The sequence below is a fragment of the Equus caballus genome, chromosome 14 (genome assembly GCF_041296265.1).
Source record: "Equus caballus isolate H_3958 breed thoroughbred chromosome 14, TB-T2T, whole genome shotgun sequence".
NCBI lineage: Eukaryota > Metazoa > Chordata > Mammalia > Perissodactyla > Equidae > Equus > Equus caballus.
Window position 1 is genome coordinate 1,128,741 of NC_091697.1, and position 21,288 is coordinate 1,150,028.

Here is a 21,288-nt window from a genome sequence, read left to right on the forward strand (position 1 = left end):
TTTGCAGGCCTGATCTGGCTGAAGTAGGACTTCTGCTCTGGGTGTGCTACTTTGCCCTAGAGCTGAAAGGCACAACGTGCAGGCTTCTTTCCAAAGGGCGAGTTGGGCCCCACAGCATCTTGCTTCCAGCTCTTTGGGAAGCTAAGAAACAACTCGCTCTGCACAGTGCTCTTACAGCCTACCGGGAACATCTCTTCCAAAGGCCTGTGAAACGCAGTTTCTTTGCAGGCCTGATCTGGCTGAAGTAGGACTTCTGCTCTGGGTGTGCTACTTTGCCCTAGAGCTGAAAGGCACAACGTGCAGGCTTCTTTCCAAAGGGCGAGTTGGGCCCCACAGCATCTTGCTTCCAGCTCTTTGGGAAGCTGAGAAACAACTCGCTCTGCACAGTGCTCTTACAGCCTAGTGGGAACATCTCTTCCAAAGGCCTGTGAAACGCAGTTTCTTTGCAGGCCTGATCTGGCTGAAGTAGGACTTCTGCTCTGGGTGTGCTACTTTGCCCTAGAGCTGAAAGGCACAACGTGCAGGCTTCTTTCCAAAGGGCGAGTTGGGCCCCACAGCATCTTGCTTCCAGCTCTTTGGGAAGCTAAGAAACAACTCGCTCTGCACAGTGCTCTTACAGCCTAGTGGGAACATCTCTTCCAAAGGCCTGTGAAACGCAGTTTCTTTGCAGGCCTGATCTGGCTGAAGTAGGACTTCTGCTCTGGGTGTGCTACTTTGCCCTAGAGCTGAAAGGCACAACGTGCAGGCTTCTTTCCAAAGGGCGAGTTGGGCCCCACAGCATCTTGCTTCCAGCTCTTTGGGAAGCTAAGAAACAACTCGCTCTGCACAGTGCTCTTACAGCCTACCAGGAACATCTCTTCCAAAGGCCTGTGAAACGCAGTTTCTTTGCAGGCCTGATCTGGCTGAAGTAGGACTTCTGCTCTGGGTGTGCTACTTTGCCCTAGAGCTGAAAGGCACAACGTGCAGGCTTCTTTCCAAAGGGCGAGTTGGGCCCCACAGCATCTTGCTTCCAGCTCTTTGGGAAGCTAAGAAACAACTCGCTCTGCACAGTGCTCTTACAGCCTACCGGGAACATCTCTTCCAAAGGCCTGTGAAACGCAGTTTCTTTGCAGGCCTGATCTGGCTGAAGTAGGACTTCTGCTCTGGGTGTGCTACTTTGCCCTAGAGCTGAAAGGCACAACGTGCAGGCTTCTTTCCAAAGGGCGAGTTGGGCCCCACAGCATCTTGCTTCCAGCTCTTTGGGAAGCTAAGAAACAACTCGCTCTGCACAGTGATCTTACAGTCTAGTGGGAACATCTCTTCCAAAGGCCTGTGAAACGCAGTTTCTTTGCAGGCCTGATCTGGCTGAAGTAGGACTTCTGCTCTGGGTGTGCTACTTTGCCCTACAGTTGAAAGGCACAACGTGCAGGCTTCTTTCCAAAGGGCGAGTTGGGCCCCACAGCATCTTGCTTCCACCTCTTGGGAAGCTAAGAAACAACTCGCTCTGCACAGTGCTCTTACAGCCTAGTGGGAACATCTCTTCCAAAGGCCTGTGAAACGCAGTTTCTTTGCAGGCCTGATCTGGCTGAAGTAGGACTTCTGCTCTGGGTGTGCTACTTTGCCCTAGAGCTGAAAGGCACAACGTGCAGGCTTCTTTCCAAAGGGCGAGTTGGGCCCCACAGCATCTTGCTTCCAGCTCTTTGGGAAGCTAAGAAACAACTCGCTCTGCACAGTGCTCTTACAGCCTAGTGGGAACATCTCTTCCAAAGGCCTGTGAAACTCAGTTTCTTTGCAGGCCTGATCTGGCTGAAGTAGGACTTCTGCTCTGGGTGTGCTACTTTGCCCTAGAGCTGAAAGGCACAACGTGCAGGCTTCTTTCCAAAGGGCGAGTTGGGCCCCACAGCATCTTGCTTCCAGCTCTTTGGGAAGCTAAGAAACAACTCGCTCTGCACAGTGCTCTTACAGCCTAGTGGGAACATCTCTTCCAAAGGCCTGTGAAACGCAGTTTGTTTGCAGGCCTGATCTGGCTGAAGTAGGACTTCTGCTCTGGGTGTGCTACTTTGCCCTAGAGCTGAAAGGCACAACGTGCAGGCTTCTTTCCAAAGGGCGAGTTGGGCCCCACAGCATCTTGCTTCCAGCTCTTTGGGAAGCTAAGAAACAACTCGCTCTGCACAGTGCTCTTACAGCCTAGTGGGAACATCTCTTCCAAAGGCCTGTGAAACGCAGTCTCTTTGCAGGCCCGATCTGGCTGAAGTAGGACTTCTGCTCTGGGTGTGCTACTTTGCCCTAGAGCTGAAAGGCACAACGTGCAGGCTTCTTTCCAAAGGGCGAGTTGGGCCCCACAGCATCTTGCTTCCAGCTCTTTGGGAAGCTAAGAAACAACTCGCTCTGCACAGTGCTCTTACAGCCTAGTGGGAACATCTCTTCCAAAGGCCTGTGAAACGCAGTTTCTTTGCAGGCCCGATCTGGCTGAAGTAGGACTTCTGCTCTGGGTGTGCTACTTTGCCCTAGAGCTGAAAGGCACAACGTGCAGGCTTCTTTGCAAAGGGCGAGTTGGGCCCCACAGCATCTTGCTTCCAGCTCTTTGTGAAGCTAAGAAACAACTCGCTCTGCACAGTGCTCTTACAGCCTAGTGGGAACATCTCTTCCAAAGGCCTGTGAAACGCAGTTTCTTTGCAGGCCTGATCTGGCTGAAGTAGGACTTCTGCTCTGGGTGTGCTACTTTGCCCTAGAGCTGAAAGGCACAACGTGCAGGCTTCTTTCCAAAGGGCGAGTTGGGCCCCACAGCATCTTGCTTCCAGCTCTTTGGGAAGCTAAGAAACAACTCGCTCTGCACAGTGCTCTTACAGCCTAGTGGGAACATCTCTTCCAAAGGCCTGTGAAACGCAGTTTCTTTGCAGGCCTGATCTGGCTGAAGTAGGACTTCTCCTCTGGGTGTGCTACTTTGCCCTAGAGCTGAAAGGCACAACGTGCAGGCTTCTTTCCAAAGGGCGAGTTGGGCCCCACAGCATCTTGCTTCCAGCTCTTTGGGAAGGTAAGAAACAACTCGCTCTGCACAGTGTTCTTACAGCCTAGTGGGAACATCTCTTCCAAAGGCCTGTGAAACGCAGTTTCTTTGCAGGCCTGATCTGGCTGAAGTAGGACTTCTGCTCTGGGTGTGCTACTTTGCCCTAGAGCTGAAAGGCACAACGTGCAGGCTTCTTTCCAAAGGGCGAGTTGGGCCCCACAGCATCTTGCTTCCAGCTCTTTGGGAAGCTAAGAAACAACTCGCTCTGCACAGTGCTCTTACAGCCTACCGGGAACATCTCTTCCAAAGGCCTGTGAAACGCAGTTTCTTTGCAGGCCTGATCTGGCTGAAGTAGGACTTCTGCTCTGGGTGTGCTACTTTGCCCTAGAGCTGAAAGGCACAACGTGCAGGCTTCTTTCCAAAGGGCGAGTTGGGCCCCACAGCATCTTGCTTCCAGCTCTTTGGGAAGCTAAGAAACAACTCGCTCTGCACAGTGCTCTTACAGCCTAGTGGGAACATCTCTTCCAAAGGCCTGTGAAACGCAGTTTCTTTGCAGGCCTGATCTGGCTGAAGTAGGACTTCTGCTCTGGGTGTGCTACTTTGCCCTAGAGCTGAAAGGCACAACGTGCAGGCTTCTTTCCAAAGGGCGAGTTGGGCCCCACAGCATCTTGCTTCCAGCTCTTTGGGAAGCTAAGAAACAACTCGCTCTGCACAGTGCTCTTACAGCCTAGTGGGAACATCTCTTCCAAAGGCCTGTGAAACGCAGTTTCTTTGCAGGCCTGATCTGGCTGAAGTAGGACTTCTGCTCTGGGTGTGCTACTTTGCCCTAGAGCTGAAAGGCACAACGTGCAGGCTTCTTTCCAAAGGGCGAGTTGGGCCCCACAGCATCTTGCTTCCAGCTCTTTGGGAAGGTAAGAAACAACTCGCTCTGCACAGTGCTCTTACAGCCTACCAGGAACATCTCTTCCAAAGGCCTGTGAAACGCAGTTTCTTTGCAGGCCTGATCTGGCTGAAGTAGGACTTCTGCTCTGGGTGTGCTACTTTGCCCTAGAGCTGAAAGGCACAACGTGCAGGCTTCTTTCCAAAGGGCGAGTTGGGCCCCACAGCATCTTGCTTCCAGCTCTTTGGGAAGCTAAGAAACAACTCGCTCTGCACAGTGCTCTTACAGCCTACCGGGAACATCTCTTCCAAAGGCCTGTGAAACGCAGTTTCTTTGCAGGCCTGATCTGGCTGAAGTAGGACTTCTGCTCTGGGTGTGCTACTTTGCCCTAGAGCTGAAAGGCACAACGTGCAGGCTTCTTTCCAAAGGGCGAGTTGGGCCCCACAGCATCTTGCTTCCAGCTCTTTGGGAAGCTAAGAAACAACTCGCTCTGCACAGTGATCTTACAGTCTAGTGGGAACATCTCTTCCAAAGGCCTGTGAAACGCAGTTTCTTTGCAGGCCTGATCTGGCTGAAGTAGGACTTCTGCTCTGGGTGTGCTACTTTGCCCTACAGTTGAAAGGCACAACGTGCAGGCTTCTTTCCAAAGGGCGAGTTGGGCCCCACAGCATCTTGCTTCCACCTCTTGGGAAGCTAAGAAACAACTCGCTCTGCACAGTGCTCTTACAGCCTAGTGGGAACATCTCTTCCAAAGGCCTGTGAAACGCAGTTTCTTTGCAGGCCTGATCTGGCTGAAGTAGGACTTCTGCTCTGGGTGTGCTACTTTGCCCTAGAGCTGAAAGGCACAACGTGCAGGCTTCTTTCCAAAGGGCGAGTTGGGCCCCACAGCATCTTGCTTCCAGCTCTTTGGGAAGCTAAGAAACAACTCGCTCTGCACAGTGCTCTTACAGCCTAGTGGGAACATCTCTTCCAAAGGCCTGTGAAACTCAGTTTCTTTGCAGGCCTGATCTGGCTGAAGTAGGACTTCTGCTCTGGGTGTGCTACTTTGCCCTAGAGCTGAAAGGCACAACGTGCAGGCTTCTTTCCAAAGGGCGAGTTGGGCCCCACAGCATCTTGCTTCCAGCTCTTTGGGAAGCTAAGAAACAACTCGCTCTGCACAGTGCTCTTACAGCCTAGTGGGAACATCTCTTCCAAAGGCCTGTGAAACGCAGTTTGTTTGCAGGCCTGATCTGGCTGAAGTAGGACTTCTGCTCTGGGTGTGCTACTTTGCCCTAGAGCTGAAAGGCACAACGTGCAGGCTTCTTTCCAAAGGGCGAGTTGGGCCCCACAGCATCTTGCTTCCAGCTCTTTGGGAAGCTAAGAAACAACTCGCTCTGCACAGTGCTCTTACAGCCTAGTGGGAACATCTCTTCCAAAGGCCTGTGAAACGCAGTTTCTTTGCAGGCCCGATCTGGCTGAAGTAGGACTTCTGCTCTGGGTGTGCTACTTTGCCCTAGAGCTGAAAGGCAGAACGTGCAGGCTTCTTTCCAAAGGGCGAGTTGGGCCCCACAGCATCTTGCTTCCAGCTCTTTGGGAAGCTAAGAAACAACTCGCTCTGCACAGTGCTCTTACAGCCTAGTGGGAACATCTCTTCCAAAGGCCTGTGAAACGCAGTTTCTTTGCAGGCCCGATCTGGCTGAAGTAGGACTTCTGCTCTGGGTGTGCTACTTTGCCCTAGAGCTGAAAGGCACAACGTGCAGGCTTCTTTCCAAAGGGCGAGTTGGGCCCCACAGCATCTTGCTTCCAGCTCTTTGGGAAGCTAAGAAACAACTCGCTCTGCACAGTGCTCTTACAGCCTAGTGGGAACATCTCTTCCAAAGGCCTGTGAAACGCAGTTTCTTTGCAGGCCCGATCTGGCTGAAGTAGGACTTCTGCTCTGGGTGTGCTACTTTGCCCTAGAGCTGAAAGGCACAACGTGCAGGCTTCTTTCCAAAGGGCGAGTTGGGCCCCACAGCATCTTGCTTCCAGCTCTTTGGGAAGCTAAGAAACAACTCGCTCTGCACAGTGCTCTTACAGCCTACCGGGAACATCTCTTCCAAAGGCCTGTGAAACGCAGTTTCTTTGCAGGCCTGATCTGGCTGAAGTAGGACTTCTGCTCTGGGTGTGCTACTTTGCCCTAGAGCTGAAAGGCAAAACGTGCAGGCTTCTTTCCAAAGGGCGAGTTGGGCCCCACAGCATCTTGCTTCCAGCTCTTTGGGAAGCTAAGAAACAACTCGCTCTGCACAGTGCTCTTACAGCCTACGGGGAACATCTCTGACAAAGGCCTGTGAAACGCAGTTTCTTTGCAGGCCCGATCTGGCTGAAGTAGGACTTCTGCTCTGGGTGTGCTACTTTGCCCTAGAGCTGAAAGGCACAACGTGCAGGCTTCTTTCCAAAGGGCGAGTTGGGCCCCACAGCATCTTGCTTCCAGCTCTTTGGGAAGCTAAGAAACAACTCGCTCTGCACAGTGCTCTTACAGCCTAGTGGGAACATCTCTTCCAAAGGCCTGTGAAACGCAGTTTCTTTGCAGGCCTGATCTGGCTGAAGTAGGACTTCTGCTCTGGGTGTGCTACTTTGCCCTAGAGCTGAAAGGCACAACGTGCAGGCTTCTTTCCAAAGGGCGAGTTGGGCCCCACAGCATCTTGCTTCCAGCTCTTTGGGAAGCTAAGAAACAACTCGCTCTGCACAGTGCTCTTACAGCCTACGGGGAACATCTCTTCCAAAGGCCTGTGAAACGCAGTTTCTTTGCAGGCCCGATCTGGCTGAAGTAGGACTTCTGCTCTGGGTGTGCTACTTTGCCCTAGAGCTGAAAGGCGCAACTTGCAGGCTTCTTTCCAAAGGGCGAGTTGGGCCCCACAGCATCTTGCTTCCAGCTCTTTGGGAAGCTAAGAAACAACTCGCTCTGCACAGTGCTCTTACAGCCTAGTGGGAACATCTCTTCCAAAGGCCTGTGAAATGCAGTTTCTTTGCAGGCCCGATCTGGCTGAAGTAGGACTTCTGCTCTGGGTGTGCTACTTTGCCCTAGAGCTGAAAGGCACAACGTGCAGGCTTCTTTCCAAAGGGCGAGTTGGGCCCCACAGCATCTTGCTTCCAGCTCTTTGGGAAGCTAAGAAACAACTCGCTCTGCACAGTGCTCTTACAGCCTAGTGGGAACATCTCTTCCAAAGGCCTGTGAAACGCAGTTTCTTTGCAGGCCTGATCTGGCTGAAGTAGGACTTCTGCTCTGGGTGTGCTACTTTGCCCTAGAGCTGAAAGGCACAACGTGCAGGCTTCTTTCCAAAGGGCGAGTTGGGCCCCACAGCATCTTGCTTCCAGCTCTTTGGGAAGCTAAGAAACAACTCGCTCTGCCCAGTGCTCTTACAGCCTACGGGGAACATCTCTGACAAAGGCCTGTGAAACGCAGTTTCTTTGCAGGCCTGATCTGGCTGAAGTAGGACTTCTGCTCTGGGTGTGCTACTTTGCCCTAGAGCTGAAAGGCACAACGTGCAGGCTTCTTTCCAAAGGGCGAGTTGGGCCCCACAGCATCTTGCTTCCAGCTCTTTGGGAAGCTAAGAAACAACTCGCTCTGCACAGTGCTCTTACAGCCTAGTGGGAACATCTCTTCCAAAGACCTGTGAAACGCAGTTTCTTTGCAGGCCCGATCTGGCTGAAGTAGGACTTCTGCTCTGGGTGTGCTACTTTGCCCTAGAGCTGAAAGGCGCAACGTGCAGGCTTCTTTCCAAAGGGCGAGTTGGGCCCCACAGCATCTTGCTTCCAGCTCTTTGGGAAGCTAAGAAACAACTCGCTCTGCACAGTGCTCTTACAGCCTAGTGGGAACATCTCTTCCAAAGGCCTGTGAAACGCAGTTTCTTTGCAGGCCCGATCTGGCTGAAGTAGGACTTCTGCTCTGGGTGTGCTACTTTGCCCTAGAGCTGAAAGGCACAACGTGCAGGCTTCTTTCCAAAGGGCGAGTTGGGCCCCACAGCATCTTGCTTCCAGCTCTTTGGGAAGCTAAGAAACAACTCGCTCTGCACAGTGCTCTTACAGCCTACGGGGAACATCTCTGACAAAGGCCTGTGAAACGCAGTTTCTTTGCAGGCCCGATCTGGCTGAAGTAGGACTTCTGCTCTGGGTGTGCTACTTTGCCCTAGAGCTGAAAGGCACAACGTGCAGGCTTCTTTCCAAAGGGCGAGTTGGGCCCCACAGCATCTTGCTTCCAGCTCTTTGGGAAGCTAAGAAACAACTCGCTCTGCACAGTGCTCTTACAGCCTACCGGGAACATCTCTTCCAAAGGCCTGTGAAACGCAGTTTCTTTGCAGGCCTGATCTGGCTGAAGTAGGACTTCTGCTCTGGGTGTGCTACTTTGCCCTAGAGCTGAAAGGCACAACGTGCAGGCTTCTTTCCAAAGGGCGAGTTGGGCCCCACAGCATCTTGCTTCCAGCTCTTTGGGAAGCTAAGAAACAACTCGCTCTGCACAGTGCTCTTACAGCCTACGGGGAACATCTCTGACAAAGGCCTGTGAAACGCAGTTTCTTTGCAGGCCTGATCTGGCTGAAGTAGGACTTCTGCTCTGGGTGTGCTACTTTGCCCTAGAGCTGAAAGGCACAACGTGCAGGCTTCTTTCCAAAGGGCGAGTTGGGCCCAACAGCATCTTGCTTCCAGCTCTTTGGGAAGCTAAGAAACAACTCGCTCTGCACAGTGCTCTTACAGCCTACGGGGAACATCTCTTCCAAAGGCCTGTGAAACGCAGTTTCTTTGCAGGCCTGATCTGGCTGAAGTAGGACTTCTGCTCTGGGTGTGCTACTTTGCCCTAGAGCTGAAAGGCACAACGTGCAGGCTTCTTTCCAAAGGGCGAGTTGGGCCCCACAGCATCTTGCTTCCAGCTCTTTGGGAAGCTAAGAAACAACTCGCTCTGCACAGTGCTCTTACAGCCTAGTGGGAACATCTCTTCCAAAGGCCTGTGAAACGCAGTTTCTTTGCAGGCCTGATCTGGCTGAAGTAGGACTTCTGCTCTGGGTGTGCTACTTTGCTCTAGAGCTGAAAGGCACAACGTGCAGGCTTCTTTCCAAAGGGCGAGTTGGGCCCCACAGCATCTTGCTTCCAGCTCTTTGGGAAGCTAAGAAACAACTCGCTCTGCACAGTGCTCTTACAGCCTAGTGGGAACATCTCTTCCAAAGGCCTGTGAAACGCAGTTTCTTTGCAGGCCTGATCTGGCTGAAGTAGGACTTCTGCTCTGGGTGTGCTACTTTGTCCTAGAGCTGAAAGGCACAACGTGCAGGCTTCTTTCCAAAGGGCGAGTTGGGCCCCACAGCATCTTGCTTCCAGCCCTTTGGGAAGCTAAGAAACAACTCGCTCTGCACAGTGCTCTTACAGCCTACGGGGAACATCTCTTCCAAAGGCCTGTGAAACGCAGTTTCTTTGCAGGCCTGATCTGGCTGAAGTAGGACTTCTGCTCTGGGTGTGCTACTTTGCCCTAGAGCTGAAAGGCAAAACGTGCAGGCTTCCTTCCAAAGGGCGAGTTGGGCCCCACAGCATCTTGCTTCCAGCTCTTTGGGAAGCTGAGAAACAACTCGCTCTGCACAGTGCTCTTACAGCCTAGTGGGAACATCTCTTCCAAAGGCCTGTGAAACGCAGTTTCTTTGCAGGCCTGATCTGGCTGAAGTAGGACTTCTGCTCTGGGTGTGCTGCTTTGCCCTAGAGCTGAAAGGCACAACGTGCAGGCTTCTTTCCAAAGGGCGAGTTGGGCCCCACAGCATCTTGCTTCCAGCTCTTTGGGAAGCTAAGAAACAACTCGCTCTGCACAGTGCTCTTACAGCCTACCGGGAACATCTCTTCCAAAGGCCTGTGAAACGCAGTTTCTTTGCAGGCCTGATCTGGCTGAAGTAGGACTTCTGCTCTGGGTGTGCTACTTTGCCCTAGAGCTGAAAGGCACAACGTGCAGGCTTCTTTCCAAAGGGCGAGTTGGGCCCCACAGCATCTTGCTTCCAGCTCTTTGGGAAGCTAAGAAACAACTCGCTCTGCACAGTGCTCTTACAGCCTACAGGGAACATCTCTTCCAAAGGCCTGTGAAACGCAGTTTCTTTGCAGGCCTGATCTGGCTGAAGTAGGACTTCTGCTCTGGGTGTGCTACTTTGCCCTAGAGCTGAAAGGCACAACGTGCAGGCTTCTTTCCAAAGGGCGAGTTGGGCCCCACAGCATCTTGCTTCCAGCTCTTTGGGAAGCTAAGAAACAACTCGCTCTGCACAGTGCTCTTACAGCCTACCGGGAACATCTCTTCCAAAGGCCTGTGAAACGCAGTTTCTTTGCAGGCCCGATCTGGCTGAAGTAGGACTTCTGCTCTGGGTGTGCTACTTTGCCCTAGAGCTGAAAGGCACAACGTGCAGGCTTCTTTCCAAAGGGCGAGTTGGGCCCCACAGCATCTTGCTTCCAGCTCTTTGGGAAGCTAAGAAACAACTCGCTCTGCACAGTGCTCTTACAGCCTACGGGGAACATCTCTGACAAAGGCCTGTGAAACGCAGTTTCTTTGCAGGCCTGATCTGGCTGAAGTAGGACTTCTGCTCTGGGTGTGCTACTTTGCCCTAGAGCTGAAAGGCACAACGTGCAGGCTTCTTTCCAAAGGGCGAGTTGGGCCCCACAGCATCTTGCTTCCAGCTCTTTGGGAAGCTAAGAAACAACTCGCTCTGCACAGTGCTCTTACAGCCTAGTGGGAACATCTCTTCCAAAGACCTGTGAAACGCAGTTTCTTTGCAGGCCCGATCTGGCTGAAGTAGGACTTCTGCTCTGGGTGTGCTACTTTGCCCTAGAGCTGAAAGGCGCAACGTGCAGGCTTCTTTCCAAAGGGCGAGTTGGGCCCCACAGCATCTTGCTTCCAGCTCTTTGGGAAGCTAAGAAACAACTCGCTCTGCACAGTGCTCTTACAGCCTAGTGGGAACATCTCTTCCAAAGGCCTGTGAAACGCAGTTTCTTTGCAGGCCCGATCTGGCTGAAGTAGGACTTCTGCTCTGGGTGTGCTACTTTGCCCTAGAGCTGAAAGGCGCAACGTGCAGGCTTCTTTCCAAAGGGCGAGTTGGGCCCCACAGCATCTTGCTTCCAGCTCTTTGGGAAGCTAAGAAACAACTCGCTCTGCACAGTGCTCTTACAGCCTACGGGGAACATCTCTGACAAAGGCCTGTGAAACGCAGTTTCTTTGCAGGCCCGATCTGGCTGAAGTAGGACTTCTGCTCTGGGTGTGCTACTTTGCCCTAGAGCTGAAAGGCACAACGTGCAGGCTTCTTTCCAAAGGGCGAGTTGGGCCCCACAGCATCTTGCTTCCAGCTCTTTGGGAAGCTAAGAAACAACTCGCTCTGCACAGTGCTCTTACAGCCTACCGGGAACATCTCTTCCAAAGGCCTGTGAAACGCAGTTTCTTTGCAGGCCTGATCTGGCTGAAGTAGGACTTCTGCTCTGGGTGTGCTACTTTGCCCTAGAGCTGAAAGGCACAACGTGCAGGCTTCTTTCCAAAGGGCGAGTTGGGCCCCACAGCATCTTGCTTCCAGCTCTTTGGGAAGCTAAGAAACAACTCGCTCTGCACAGTGCTCTTACAGCCTACGGGGAACATCTCTGACAAAGGCCTGTGAAACGCAGTTTCTTTGCAGGCCTGATCTGGCTGAAGTAGGACTTCTGCTCTGGGTGTGCTACTTTGCCCTAGAGCTGAAAGGCACAACGTGCAGGCTTCTTTCCAAAGGGCGAGTTGGGCCCAACAGCATCTTGCTTCCAGCTCTTTGGGAAGCTAAGAAACAACTCGCTCTGCACAGTGCTCTTACAGCCTACGGGGAACATCTCTTCCAAAGGCCTGTGAAACGCAGTTTCTTTGCAGGCCTGATCTGGCTGAAGTAGGACTTCTGCTCTGGGTGTGCTACTTTGCCCTAGAGCTGAAAGGCACAACGTGCAGGCTTCTTTCCAAAGGGCGAGTTGGGCCCCACAGCATCTTGCTTCCAGCTCTTTGGGAAGCTAAGAAACAACTCGCTCTGCACAGTGCTCTTACAGCCTAGTGGGAACATCTCTTCCAAAGGCCTGTGAAACGCAGTTTCTTTGCAGGCCTGATCTGGCTGAAGTAGGACTTCTGCTCTGGGTGTGCTACTTTGCCCTAGAGCTGAAAGGCACAACGTGCAGGCTTCTTTCCAAAGGGCGAGTTGGGCCCCACAGCATCTTGCTTCCAGCTCTTTGGGAAGCTAAGAAACAACTCGCTCTGCACAGTGCTCTTACAGCCTAGTGGGAACATCTCTTCCAAAGGCCTGTGAAACGCAGTTTCTTTGCAGGCCTGATCTGGCTGAAGTAGGACTTCTGCTCTGGGTGTGCTACTTTGTCCTAGAGCTGAAAGGCACAACGTGCAGGCTTCTTTCCAAAGGGCGAGTTGGGCCCCACAGCATCTTGCTTCCAGCCCTTTGGGAAGCTAAGAAACAACTCGCTCTGCACAGTGCTCTTACAGCCTACGGGGAACATCTCTTCCAAAGGCCTGTGAAACGCAGTTTCTTTGCAGGCCTGATCTGGCTGAAGTAGGACTTCTGCTCTGGGTGTGCTACTTTGCCCTAGAGCTGAAAGGCAAAACGTGCAGGCTTCCTTCCAAAGGGCGAGTTGGGCCCCACAGCATCTTGCTTCCAGCTCTTTGGGAAGCTGAGAAACAACTCGCTCTGCACAGTGCTCTTACAGCCTAGTGGGAACATCTCTTCCAAAGGCCTGTGAAACGCAGTTTCTTTGCAGGCCTGATCTGGCTGAAGTAGGACTTCTGCTCTGGGTGTGCTGCTTTGCCCTAGAGCTGAAAGGCACAACGTGCAGGCTTCTTTCCAAAGGGCGAGTTGGGCCCCACAGCATCTTGCTTCCAGCTCTTTGGGAAGCTAAGAAACAACTCGCTCTGCACAGTGCTCTTACAGCCTACGGGGAACATCTCTTCCAAAGGCCTGTGAAACGCAGTTTCTTTGCAGGCCTGATCTGGCTGAAGTAGGACTTCTGCTCTGGGTGTGCTACTTTGCCCTAGAGCTGAAAGGCACAACGTGCAGGCTTCTTTCCAAAGGGCGAGTTGGGCCCCACAGCATCTTGCTTCCAGCTCTTTGGGAAGCTAAGAAACAACTCGCTCTGCACAGTGCTCTTACAGCCTACAGGGAACATCTCTTCCAAAGGCCTGTGAAACGCAGTTTCTTTGCAGGCCTGATCTGGCTGAAGTAGGACTTCTGCTCTGGGTGTGCTACTTTGCCCTAGAGCTGAAAGGCACAACGTGCAGGCTTCTTTCCAAAGGGCGAGTTGGGCCCCACAGCATCTTGCTTCCAGCTCTTTGGGAAGCTAAGAAACAACTCGCTCTGCACAGTGCTCTTACAGCCTACCGGGAACATCTCTTCCAAAGGCCTGTGAAACGCAGTTTCTTTGCAGGCCCGATCTGGCTGAAGTAGGACTTCTGCTCTGGGTGTGCTACTTTGCCCTAGAGCTGAAAGGCACAACGTGCAGGCTTCTTTCCAAAGGGCGAGTTGGGCCCCACAGCATCTTGCTTCCAGCTCTTTGGGAAGCTAAGAAACAACTCGCTCTGCACAGTGCTCTTACAGCCTACGGGGAACATCTCTTCCAAAGGGCTGTGAAACGCAGTTTCTTTGCATGCCTGATCTGGCTGAAGTAGGACTTCTGCTCTGGGTGTGCTACTTTGCCCTAGAGGTGAAAGGCACAACGTGCAGGCTTCTTTCCAAAGGGCGAGTTGGGCCCCACAGCATCTTGCTTCCAGCTCTTTGGGAAGCTAAGAAACAACTCGCTCTGCACAGTGCTCTTACAGCCTACCGGGAAGATCTCTTCCAAAGGCCAGTGAAACGCAGTTTCTTTGCAGGCCTGATCTGGCTGAAGTAGGACTTCTGCTCTGGGTGTGCTACTTTGCCCTAGAGCTGAAAGGCACAACGTGCAGGCTTCTTTCCAAAGGGCGAGTTGGGCCCCACAGCATCTTGCTTCCAGCTCTTTGGGAAGCTAAGAAACAACTCGCTCTGCACAGTGCTCTTACAGCCTACGGGGAACATCTCTGACAAAGGCCTGTGAAACGCAGTTTCTTTGCAGGCCTGATCTGGCTGAAGTAGGACTTCTGCTCTGGGTGTGCTACTTTGCCCTAGAGCTGAAAGGCGCAACTTGCAGGCTTCTTTCCAAAGGGCGAGTTGGGCCCCACAGCATCTTGCTTCCAGCTCTTTGGGAAGCTAAGAAACAACTCGCTCTGCACAGTGCTCTTACAGCCTAGTGGGAACATCTCTTCCAAAGGCCTGTGAAACGCAGTTTCTTTGCAGGCCCGATCTGGCTGAAGTAGGACTTCTGCTCTGGGTGTGCTACTTTGCCCTAGAGCTGAAAGGCACAACGTGCAGGCTTCTTTCCAAAGGGCGAGTTGGGCCCCACAGCATCTTGCTTCCAGCTCTTTGGGAAGCTAAGAAACAACTCGCTCTGCACAGTGCTCTTACAGCCTAGTGGGAACATCTCTTCCAAAGGCCTGTGAAACGCAGTTTCTTTGCAGGCCCGATCTGGCTGAAGTAGGACTTCTGCTCTGGGTGTGCTACTTTGCCCTAGAGCTGAAAGGCACAACGTGCAGGCTTCTTTCCAAAGGGCGAGTTGGGCCCCACAGCATCTTGCTTCCAGCTCTTTGGGAAGCTAAGAAACAACTCGCTCTGCACAGTGCTCTTACAGCCTACGGGGAACATCTCTTCCAAAGGCCTGTGAAACGCAGTTTCTTTGCAGGCCTGATCTGGCTGAAGTAGGACTTCTGCTCTGGGTGTGCTACTTTGCCCTAGAGCTGAAAGGCACAACGTGCAGGCTTCTTTCCAAAGGGCGAGTTGGGCCCCACAGCATCTTGCTTCCAGCTCTTTGGGAAGCTAAGAAACAACTCGCTCTGCACAGTGCTCTTACAGCCTACAGGGAACACCTCTTCCAAAGGCCTGTGAAACGCAGTTTCTTTGCAGGCCTGATCTGGCTGAAGTAGGACTTCTGCTCTGGGTGTGCTACTTTGCCCTAGAGCTGAAAGGCACAACGTGCAGGCTTCTTTCCAAAGGGCGAGTTGGGCCCCACAGCATCTTGCTTCCAGCTCTTTGGGAAGCTAAGAAACAACTCGCTCTGCACAGTGCTCTTACAGCCTACCGGGAACATCTCTTCCAAAGGCCTGTGAAACGCAGTTTCTTTGCAGGCCTGATCTGGCTGAAGTAGGACTTCTGCTCTGGGTGTGCTACTTTGCCCTAGAGCTGAAAGGCACAACGTGCAGGCTTCTTTCCAAAGGGCGAGTTGGGCCCCACAGCATCTTGCTTCCATCTCTTTGGGAAGCTAAGAAACAACTCGCTCTGCACAGTGCTCTTACAGCCTACCAGGAACATCTCTTCCAAAGGCCTGTGAAACGCAGTTTCTTTGCATGCCTGATCTGGCTGAAGTAGGACTTCTGCTCTGGGTGTGCTACTTTGCCCTAGAGGTGAAAGGCACAACGAGCAGGCTTCTTTCCAAAGGGCGAGTTGGGCCCCACAGCATCTTGCTTCCAGCTCTTTGGGAAGCTAAGAAACAACTCGCTCTGCACAGTGCTCTTACAGCCTACCGGGAAGATCTCTTCCAAAGGCCAGTGAAACGCAGTTTCTTTGCAGGCCTGATCTGGCTGAAGTAGGACTTCTGCTCTGGGTGTGCTACTTTGCCCTAGAGCTGAAAGGCACAACGTGCAGGCTTCTTTCCAAAGGGCGAGTTGGGCCCCACAGCATCTTGCTTCCAGCTCTTTGGGAAGCTAAGAAACAACTCGCTCTGCACAGTGCTCTTACAGCCTACGGGGAACATCTCTGACAAAGGCCTGTGAAACGCAGTTTCTTTGCAGGCCTGATCTGGCTGAAGTAGGACTTCTGCTCTGGGTGTGCTACTTTGCCCTAGAGCTGAAAGGCGCAACGTGCAGGCTTCTTTCCAAAGGGCGAGTTGGGCCCCACAGCATCTTGCTTCCAGCTCTTTGGGAAGCTAAGAAACAACTCGCTCTGCACAGTGCTCTTACAGCCTAGTGGGAACATCTCTTCCAAAGGCCTGTGAAACGCAGTTTCTTTGCAGGCCCGATCTGGCTGAAGTAGGACTTCTGCTCTGGGTGTGCTACTTTGCCCTAGAGCTGAAAGGCACAACGTGCAGGCTTCTTTCCAAAGGGCGAGTTGGGCCCCACAGCATCTTGCTTCCAGCTCTTTGGGAAGCTAAGAAACAACTCGCTCTGCACAGTGCTCTTACAGCCTAGTGGGAACATCTCTTCCAAAGGCCTGTGAAACGCAGTTTCTTTGCAGGCCCGATCTGGCTGAAGTAGGACTTCTGCTCTGGGTGTGCTACTTTGCCCTAGAGCTGAAAGGCACAACGTGCAGGCTTCTTTCCAAAGGGCGAGTTGGGCCCCACAGCATCTTGCTTCCAGCTCTTTGGGAAGCTAAGAAACAACTCGCTCTGCACAGTGCTCTTACAGCCTACCGGGAACATCTCTTCCAAAGGCCTGTGAAACGCAGTTTCTTTGCAGGCCTGATCTGGCTGAAGTAGGACTTCTGCTCTGGGTGTGCTACTTTGCCCTAGAGCTGAAAGGCACAACGTGCAGGCTTCTTTCCAAAGGGCGAGTTGGGCCCCACAGCATCTTGCTTCCAGCTATTTGGGAAGCTAAGAAACAACTCGCTCTGCACAGTGCTCTTACAGCCTAGTGGGAACATCTCTTCCAAAGGCCTGTGAAACGCAGTTTCTTGGCAGGCCTGATCTGGCTGAAGTAGGACTTCTGCTCTGGGTCTGCTACTTTGCCCTACAGGTGAAAGGCACAACGTGCAGGCTCCTTTCCAAAGGGCGAGTTGGGCCCCACAGCATCTTGCTTCCAGCTCTTTGGGAAGCTAAGAAACAACTCGCTCTGCACAGTGCTCTTACAGCCTACCGGGAACATGTCTTCCAAAGGCCTGTGAAACGCAGTTTCTTTGCAGGCCTGATCTGGCTGAAGTAGGACTTCTGCTCTGGGTGTGCTACTTTGCCCTAGAGCTGAAAGGCACAACGTGCAGGCTTCTTTCCAAAGGGCGAGTTGGGCCCCACAGCATCTTGCTTCCAGCTCTTTGGGAAGCTAAGAAACAACTAGCTCTGCACAGTGCTCTTACAGCCTAGTGGGAACATCTCTGACAAAGGCCTGTGAAACGCAGTTTCTTTGCAGGCCCGATCTGGCTGAAGTAGGACTTCTGCTCTGGGTGTGCTACTTTGCCCTAGAGCTGAAAGGCAAAACGTGCAGGCTTCTTTCCAAAGGGCGAGTTGGGCCCCACAGCATCTTGCTTCCAGCTCTTTGGGAAGCTGAGAAACAACTCGCTCTGCACAGTGCTCTTACAGCCTACCGGGAACATCTCTTCCAAAGGCCTGTGAAACGCAGTTTCTTTGCAGGCCTGATCTGGCTGAAGTAGGACTTCTGCTCTGGGTGTGCTACTTTGCCCTAGAGCTGAAAGGCACAACGTGCAGGCTTCTTTCCAAAGGGCGAGTTGGGCCCCACAGCATCTTGCTTCCAGCTCTTTGGGAAGCTAAGAAACAACTCGCTCTGCACAGTGCTCTTACAGCCTACGGGGAACATCTCTGACAAAGGCCTGTGAAACGCAGTTTCTTTGCAGGCCTGATCTGGCTGAAGTAGGACTTCTGCTCTGGGTGTGCTACTTTGCCCTAGAGCTGAAAGGCGCAACGTGCAGGCTTCTTTCCAAAGGGCGAGTTGGGCCCCACAGCATCTTGCTTCCAGCTCTTTGGGAAGCTAAGAAACAACTCGCTCTGCACAGTGCTCTTACAGCCTAGTGGGAACATCTCTTCCAAAGGCCTGTGAAACGCAGTTTCTTTGCAGGCCCGATCTGGCTGAAGTAGGACTTCTGCTCTGGGTGTGCTACTTTGCCCTAGAGCTGAAAGGCACAACGTGCAGGCTTCTTTCCAAAGGGCGAGTTGGGCCCCACAGCATCTTGCTTCCAGCTCTTTGGGAAGCTAAGAAACAACTCGCTCTGCACAGTGCTCTTACAGCCTAGTGGGAACATCTCTTCCAAAGGCCTGTGAAACGCAGTTTCTTTGCAGGCCCGATCTGGCTGAAGTAGGACTTCTGCTCTGGGTGTGCTACTTTGCCCTAGAGCTGAAAGGCACAACGTGCAGGCTTCTTTCCAAAGGGCGAGTTGGGCCCCACAGCATCTTGCTTCCAGCTCTTTGGGAAGCTAAGAAACAACTCGCTCTGCACAGTGCTCTTACAGCCTACCGGGAACATCTCTTCCAAAGGCCTGTGAAACGCAGTTTCTTTGCAGGCCTGATCTGGCTGAAGTAGGACTTCTGCTCTGGGTGTGCTACTTTGCCCTAGAGCTGAAAGGCACAACGTGCAGGCTTCTTTCCAAAGGGCGAGTTGGGCCCCACAGCATCTTGCTTCCAGCTATTTGGGAAGCTAAGAAACAACTCGCTCTGCACAGTGCTCTTACAGCCTAGTGGGAACATCTCTTCCAAAGGCCTGTGAAACGCAGTTTCTTGGCAGGCCTGATCTGGCTGAAGTAGGACTTCTGCTCTGGGTCTGCTACTTTGCCCTACAGGTGAAAGGCACAACGTGCAGGCTCCTTTCCAAAGGGCGAGTTGGGCCCCACAGCATCTTGCTTCCAGCTCTTTGGGAAGCTAAGAAACAACTCGCTCTGCACAGTGCTCTTACAGCCTACCGGGAACATGTCTTCCAAAGGCCTGTGAAACGCAGTTTCTTTGCAGGCCTGATCTGGCTGAAGTAGGACTTCTGCTCTGGGTGTGCTACTTTGCCCTAGAGCTGAAAGGCACAACGTGCAGGCTTCTTTCCAAAGGGCGAGTTGGGCCCCACAGCATCTTGCTTCCAGCTCTTTGGGAAGCTAAGAAACAACTAGCTCTGCACAGTGCTCTTACAGCCTAGTGGGAACATCTCTGACAATGGCCTGTGAAACGCAGTTTCTTTGCAGGCCCGATCTGGCTGAAGTAGGACTTCTGCTCTGGGTGTGCTACTTTGCCCTAGAGCTGAAAGGCAAAACGTGCAGGCTTCTTTCCAAAGGGCGAGTTGGGCCCCACAGCATCTTGCTTCCAGCTCTTTGGGAAGCTGAGAAACAACTCGCTCTGCACAGTGCTCTTACAGCCTACCGGGAACATCTCTTCCAAAGGCCTGTGAAACGCAGTTTCTTTGCAGGCCTGATCTGGCTGAAGTAGGACTTCTGCTCTGGGTGTGCTACTTTGCCCTAGAGCTGAAAGGCACAACGTGCAGGCTTCTTTCCAAAGGGCGAGTTGGGCCCCACAGCATCTTGCTTCCAGCTCTTTGGCAAGCTAAGAAACAACTCGCTCTGCACAGTGCTCTTACAGCCTAGTGGGAACATCTCTTCCAAAGGCCTGTGAAACACAGTTTCTTTGCAGGCCTGATCTGGCTGAAGTAGGACTTCTGCTCTGGGTGTGCTACTTTGCCCTAGAGCTGAAAGGCGCAACTTGCAGGCTTCTTTCCAAAGGGCGAGTTGGGCCCCACAGCATCTTGCTTCCAGCTCTTTGGGAAGCTAAGAAACAACTCGCTCTGCACAGTGCTCTTACAGCCTAGTGGGAACATCTCTTCCAAAGGCCTGTGAAACGCAGTTTCTTTGCAGGCCCGATCTGGCTGAAGTAGGACTTCTGCTCTGGGTGTGCTACTTTGCCCTAGAGCTGAAAGGCACAACGTGCAGGCTTCTTTCCAAAGGGCGAGTTGGGCCCCACAGCATCTTGCTTCCAGCTCTTTGGGAAGCTAAGAAACAACTCGCTCTGCACAGTGCTCTTACAGCCTAGTGGGAACATCTCTTCCAAAGGCCTGTGAAACGCAGTTTCTTTGCAGGCCCGATCTGGCTGAAGTAGGACTTCTGCTCTGGGTGTGCTACTTTGCCCTAGAGCTGAAAGGCACAACGTGCAGGCTTCTTTCCAAAGGGCGAGTTGGGCCCCACAGCATCTTGCTTCCAGCTCTTTGGGAAGCTAAGAAACAACTCGCTCTGCACAGTGCTCTTACAGCCTACCGGGAACATCTCTTCCAAAGGCCTGTGAAACGCAGTTTCTTTGCAGGCCCGATCTGGCTGAAGTAGGACTTCTGCTCTGGGTGTGCTACTTTGCCCTAGAGCTGAAAGGCACAACGTGCAGGCTTCTTTCCAAAGGGCGAGTTGGGCCCCACAGCATCTTGCTTCCAGCTCTTTGGGAAGCTAAGAAACAACTCGCTCTGCACAGTGCTCTTACAGCCTACCGGGAACATCTCTTCCAAAGGCCTGTGAAACGCAGTTTCTTTGCAGGCCCGATCTGGCTGAAGTAGGACTTCTGCTCTGGGTGTGCTACTTTGCCCTAGAGCTGAAAGGCACAACGTGCAGGCTTCTTTCCAAAGGGCGAGTTGGGCCCCACAGCATCTTGCTTCCAGCTCTTTGGGAAGCTAAGAAACAACTCGCTCTGCACAGTGCTCTTACAGCCTAGTGGGAACATCTCTTCCAAAGGCCTGTGAAACGCAGTTTCTTTGCAGGCCCGATCTGGCTGAAGGAGGACTTCTGCTCTGGGTGTGCTACTTTGCCCTAGAGCTGAAAGGCACAACGTGCAGGCTTCTTTCCAAAGGGCGAGTTGGGCCCCACAGCATCTTGCTTCCAGCTCTTTGGGAAGCTAAGAAACAACTCGCTCTGCACAGTGCTCTTACAGCCTACCGGGAACATCTCTTCCAAAGGCCTGTGAAACGCAGTTTCTTTGCAGGCCTGATCTGGCTGAAGTAGGACTTCTGCTCTGGGTGTGCTACTTTGCCCTAGAGCTGAAAGGCACAACGTGCAGGCTTCTTTCCAAAGGGCGAGTTGGGCCCCACAGCATCTTGCTTCCAGCTCTTTGGGAAGCTAAGAAACAACTCGCTCTGCACAGTGCTCTTACAGCCTACGGGGAACATCTCTTCCAAAGGCCTGTGAAACGCAGTTTCTTTGCAGGCCTGATCTGGCTGAAGTAGTACTTTTGCTCTGGGTGTGCTACTTTGCCCTAGAGCTGAAAGGCACAACGTGCAGGCTTCTTTCCAAAGGGCGAGTTGGGCCCCACAGCATCTTGCTTCCAGCTCTTTGGGAAGCTAAGAAACAACTCGCTCTGCACAGTGCTCTTACAGCCTACGGGGAACATCTCTGACAAAGGCCTGTGAAACGCAGTTTCTTTGCAGGCCTGATCTGGCTGAAGTAGGACTTCTGCTCTGGGTGTGCTACTTTGCCCTAGAGCTGAAAGGCGCAACGTGCAGGCTTCTTTCCAAAGGGCGAGTTGAGCCCCAGAGCATCTTGCTTCCAGCTCTTTGGGAAGCTAAGAAACAACTCGCTCTGCACAGTGCTCTTACAGCCTACGGGGAACATCTCTTCCAAAGGCCTGTGAAACGCAGTTTCTTTGCAGGCCTGATCTGGCTGAAGTAGGACTTCTGCTCTGGGTGTGCTACTTTGCCCTAGAGCTGAAAGGCACA